Below are 6,354 nucleotides of genomic sequence, written 5' to 3' on the forward strand. Positions count from 1 at the left end.
ATAGGTGGTCTGTCCTCTTCTTCAATCTCTCTGACCTCTGGTGTACCACAGGGATCCATTCTGGGGCCTGTTCTCTTCTCACTTTACATGCTACCGTTAGAACCCATCTTTGCACGCCGACCTACAAATCTATCTGCCGGTCACTCCCAGTTCCTCACTCAGTTTAAACTCTAATGCCAGCTGCTTAAACGACATTAAGCACTGGCTGTCTTAGAATTTTCTCCACCTAAATAATGATAAAACTGAATGGATTTTATTTGGTGCTTCCAGTAATTCATGCAACATCTCTCCCAGTCTAGGTTTTCTGTTCCCCCACTCCAACCAGGTGGTAAAAAATCTAGGAGTGGAGCTTGAGTGTAACTTCCCACTAAACATTAGACGTCGAATGGATGTGCAGATCACGTTTTTATTGAGTCCGTCGGTCTAGACCAATTCTGGACGTCTCCACGACGTGCAAACAAGGTCCACTCTGGACGTCTAACCATGACCTCACTTGTACGTCAATATAAAGTCGAATGTTTGAACGTCGGACTTGGAGGTCATATAGACATCCAAGACAGGTGCAGGTGTGCCTTAGTGAATCATAATTTTTATAACCATAAAATTGACAATCATAATTTATAATCATAAAAGAGTAACTGTGCACAGTTACTCTTTTATGATTATAAATTTGCACAGCTTCATTCATAAACCAACTGTTGCTATTTTCTCTCGAAGCTATTTCTGTTAATCCAGTAAAGAGGATAAAGGAAAAAAAATAAGGAGTGATTTATTTGTAAAACTTAGTCCATCTGTTTCTAGTGAAATTTAAGGAGTGATGATTTAATTGTAAACCTAGTATCTGTAGTGCGTGGTTTCCTGTTGCATAATAGATGGTCAAATATACTGTTTCTTTAGCTTTGTTTGCCGCACAGAGATGGAGCAGTGGCAGAGCAGCCGACTCCAAATCTGAAGGTTCGAACCCCAGTCATTCCAACATCCATCTGAATCTGGTGAATGTGTTAAACACTGCATGGGAACATACAATCAAGACAACACGAAGCACTTACTAATTATATTATTTTCTGAAGTGAATAAAATAAGTTAAATTTTGATGTAGAAAATACGTCTATATTGACCGTCCAATGGATGTCGGAAAAAGACGTCATCTCGAGTTACAGTCTGCACCTGCAAGAGACCACAATTAGACGTGCAAAAACGACCTTAAAAAGATGACGTTTAGACGTTTCCTTGCTCATTGGGTTAAAGCTAGATAAACAGGTCAGTTATTTTGTGAAAACCAGCTTCTTTCAGCTCCGTCTGCTTTCTAACGTAAAGTCACTCCTTAGCCATAGGGATCTGAAGAAGGCCATCCATGCCTTTGTGAGCTCTAGACTTGATTATTGTAACGCCTTATATGTCAGTATTAATCAATCTTCTGTCTCCCATTTACAGCTTGTAGAAAACTCTGCTGCTCGCTTGTTGACTAACACACGTAAATGAACATATCACTCTTGTCCTTTCTTCTTTGCACTGGCTCCCGGTTCAGTTTAGGATACAGTTCAAGCTGCTGCTGTTTGTTTTTAAAGTTTTGAATGGCCTTGCACCACCCTATATTTCAGAACTTTTGAAAGTCCACCAGCCCAGCAGAGCTTTACGGTCTGCTGGTCAAAATCTGCTGGTGGTACCACGCTCAAGGTGCAAACAATGGGAAGACCGGTCTTTTTCTGTTGCAGGCCCAACATCCTGGAATACTCTTCCCTATGAGCTGTGTGCCATCTCTAATCTGGTTCTGTTCAAAGCCAAACTGAAAACATACGTATTTAAAAGGGCTTTTAATGTTTAACTTTTAGTATTTTAGTATTTACTATGTTTTTTTAATCTCTTTTACCTTATTTTATTCTGACTGTGTTTTTAATTTGCACTGATTTATTGTGTCCTGTTTTTATTTTGTTTTATCTTGTAAAGCACCTTGGTCAATGCAAGGCGTTGTTGGAAGGTGCTATAGAAATAAAGTTTTTATATTATTATTATTATTAAGAGCTGCAGAGAGAGCGGCAAGCGGGGTGGTGGGGGAGGGGTGGTGGTGGTTGTGATTTATGTTAACAACAAATGGTACAACACCCAACACATCACGGTGAAGGAGTGTGTCTTCAGCCTGGACATTGAACTGATAGCAATCGGTCTCAGACCATATTTTCTCCCACGTGATTTTCCACACGCCATAATTCTCTGTGTTTACATTTCTCCAACTGTCGAAGGCTGATGACATCATCATATCAACCACTGCCAGACTTCATTCAGTGTCTGCACCCTGATGCCTTCATGGCTATTTCTGGTGATTTTAATCACGTCCCAATTTATTCAAACTGGCCCAAATTTAAACAGTTTGTTGACTGTAAAACTAGGGGAAATAAAACACTGGATCAGCTGTATGCTAATGTAAAGGAAGCATGCAATGCCATAGCTCTCCCACCCCTGGGCAAATCTTACCTTCCTAATTCAAAGGATTTGATCAGCTGGTCTCTCAAAATTGATCAACTTCTCCTGACAGGAGTCAAGGTAAGGAGGACCCTCTTACCTCGACGGAAACAAGTTGGATTCATGATGACAACTAGCTTCTGCTGTTTGGGTTGGTGAAATCTTGGATTGTCTACAAATTGTGTGGAATGTGTCGAAGCTTGGCAGCACTCAGACTGAATTATGTGGAGCTGCGTCAGAGAGCTGGAGCAGGCTGTTATCAGGACTGTGAACTTTCTGGCAGCACCCATGAATGGTTGGGAATAATCTTGGAGAAAGCTGTAAGCTCGACTTTCGACATAAGGAATCAGTTAGGCTGCTTGGAGTCACCATCAGAGAAATGTACCAGTGAGACTTTAAAAGGCAAAAACTGTCACGATGCACACTTCAATATTTGCTAAAACACTCTTTTCACTGCTTGGGTTCTAGTTTTCTCTATGTTCATTTGGTTTCTGTCAGCTCTGCTTCCAATCTGCAGCTTTCTGTCTGTCACACCTCCTTTCACTGCAGCTCGTTAGTGTTCATGGGGAACACCTGTGCTCTGGTGCTTAAAAGCTTCTCTCCCTCACAGTCTGGTGCCAGAATATCAAAAGCCTTTGGTAAGTAGTCTTCCAGCGTTTCTCTCTTGTATCCTGATCCTGTTCAGTCTCCTGCCTGCCCCTTGACCTCTGATTTTTGTCTTGCCCTTTTGTACCTCTGCTCATCTGCTTTTTTGCTGGCTTTACCTGCTTGTTTTTGGACTCCGAGTTTTGCCTTGCTCCTTGGTACTGTCGCCTTTATCAGATCCTGTTGCCAACCTTGTTTCTGCCCACAACTCTGCCTCTGGATCGCCCACCCAAGACCACCGATGTACACCACCCCTCTGTGACGTTTCCACACTATTCAGCGCTCTGCCTCCGGCCCAGTGAGCCTTACAAGACCCAGCTCCAGCTCCTGGACTACCAACACCAACCAAGAGTGGCAGCTCTTTATTTATTAATAAAACCTTTTAAACCCCTCTGGATTCTTATGGTTCTGATCCAACCTCATTCGTTACAAAAAACGGCAATTTACGAGTTCTGCCTGACCCAAACTGTGGCCATTATGGCGGACTTATCTCAATTCCTCCTGGCATGTTTAGGAAAAACAAAGACGCATTGTCTGTCTCCTCATCCTTCCCTTCTCCAAGGCCGTGGACATGTGACAGAACCTCAACCAAGCTGATGATAACTAACACCTCTTATCTTGACAATGGCTGATGGGGGGCTCTGGACTATGCTACGACCTTCCCTTAAAATTCAATGTCTTCACTGGCATATATGTATATGTATCATGTCTATTTATGTGCTATGCTGTTGTAGTTTTTTTTTGTTTTTTTTAATGCCTCAAATCATGCCCTGTCTAGGACATGGTGTGATATATATATATATATATATTTTTTTTAATACCGTCTCTCCTCATGTTTTCTTCCCTTTTCTCATCTAAGCAAAAATATTATTCTGAAGAAGAATAAGAGGGCCGGGCTAATTAGCAGCAGCTTTGTGCACTACGTCCACCTTTCGGAAGACTGTATGTACATGTTCTCGTATCTTGGTGCAATGATAATAAAGCTTATTTTGATTCTGATTCTGATTCTTCTAACACCCCTTCCCCTCCACCATCAGAGTCTCCAATCACCATCATCAGGAGGCTATGAGGATCGAGCTCAGCCATCTATGTCCAAGCAAGCCCAGATGGATTGAGCCCCAAACTCCTGAAAGGATGTACGGCTCAGCTGAGGGATGTTTTTCAGCATATTTTTCTCCTGAGCATGAGGGTGGTTCCTGCTCTGTGGAAAACAACATGCCTGGTCCCAGTGCTGAAAAATAGCCACCCAAACTCACACAGTGGCTATAGACCTGTGGCCTTGACATTACATGCCATGAAGTCACTGGAGAGGCTGGTCCTGAAGCACGTCATATCAGTGGTGGAACCAAACCTGGACCCACTCCAGTTTGCATACCAGCCATGCATTGGAGTTGATGACGCCATGATCTACCTGCTGGACAGAGCCTACACAAATTTGGACAGGGCAGGCAGCATTGTAAGAGTTATGTTCTTTGACTTTTCCATTGCTTTTAACACCATAAGACCTGCTCTACTCTTCAGTAACCTCTTGGGCATGCAGGTGAATGACTCACTGGTCATCTGGATCGGAGACTATCTCACAGTTCCTCCATAGTATGTGAGGCTGCAAAACACCACATCAGACACCATACTGAGCAGCACAGGGGCTCCTCAGGGGATGGTCCTCTCACCATTTCTGTTCACCCTCTACACATCGGACTTCAGGTACAACTCACAATTCTGCCATCTGCAGAAGTTCTTGGATGACTCTGCCATTGTGGGTTGCATCACTGGTGACCAGGAAGCTGAAAATGGAGGTGTGGTGGACAGCTTTGTGGAGTGGTGTGGACAGAACCACCTGCAATTCAACATTGGAAAAACTAAAGAGCTGCAGGTGGACTACAGGAAGAAGACCAGCCCCCACAACCCTATCAACATCAAGAGTACTAAGGTGTACACTGTGGACTGCAATAAATACCTGGGGGTTCACCTAGACAATAAACTGGACTGCACAGCTAACACCAATGCCCTCTACAACAAAGGACAGAGTCACCTTTTTCTCCTGAGTAAACTCAGATCCTTTAACATCTGCAGGACCATGCTGCAGATGTTTTACCACTCTGTGGTCTCCAGCGTCTTCGTCTATGCTATGGTGTGCTGGGGCAGCAGGGTGAAAAAAGTTGATGCCAACAGACTCGATAAACTCATCAAGAGAGCTGGCTCAGTTCTAGGAGTGGAACTGCAGTCTCTGACAGAGGTGTCTGAGCAGAGGATGCTGAGGAAAATGCTACAGATCCTGAACACCACATCACACCCCCTGTATGACACCCTGGACTCTAACCACAGCACTGTTTCACTGTTTTTTAAAATCAGTTCATTGATTGTCAGTACCTTCATGCTTTGTCCCAGGTGTATACACAGAGCGGAGGTTGGAAGAATGAACTGACTTTTTCTTTTTTCTTACTTTAAAGGCAGTTGAATCTAGTTCTTCCTGGGTTGAATCAGTGCAATAAGACCTGTCAAGCTTCTTGACAAACTCATTTTTGGCCAGCGGCGCTTGTTCTTGTCTGATGAAAATGTTACATTGCTGTCTCATTCTCTTCCTCAGCCTTCAATTCCCAGAACACATCACTGAGTGGGTGGTTATTCTGTCATTTTGGAAGAGTGTCTGCACATTCACACACAATATCTTTAACTCTGTCCACCCAATACTTTTTTTTTTTGCACTGATGTGTTATCATCTATAGCATCCAGGGTAAAATCATAAAAAAAGGATACAACTCTTGGCATCTATTTGTTAATTTAATGAAATGATCTTGATCTAAGTTTAAATCTGCCAATGAGGCACAAGTTCTATATTATATATATATATATATATATATATATATATATACTGTATATCTGTACCTCATCAGATATATGATGTATATGATTGATACGTAAAATACAGCCCAGATTTTATCTGATGAGTGAATGAGAGGGAGACCGGTGGACAGACGCCGCTATTTTGTAGTTTTCTTTCAACAAGTCTTCACTCTAGAATACCAGACTTTCAATGCTCCAGTCTGTAAATGATGCTCTGAAGTCTGAAACAAGCTCATTACCTCAACCACATAGATTGTGAACTTCTTGAGGACGTCGTCCAATGTATAAGAATGCCTTTAAGCATTTTTATTTGTTGAGTTCTCTTGCTTGGTAGATTTTATTTCTTTTCTTTTCTTTTTTGTTTAAGCAATTTGAAGCATGTCAGTAATGTCACTGTTTAAAGGA

Source organism: Nematolebias whitei, chromosome 20 (genome assembly GCF_014905685.2).
Source record: "Nematolebias whitei isolate Nwh7 chromosome 20, NemWhi1, whole genome shotgun sequence".
Lineage (NCBI taxonomy): Eukaryota > Metazoa > Chordata > Actinopteri > Cyprinodontiformes > Rivulidae > Nematolebias > Nematolebias whitei.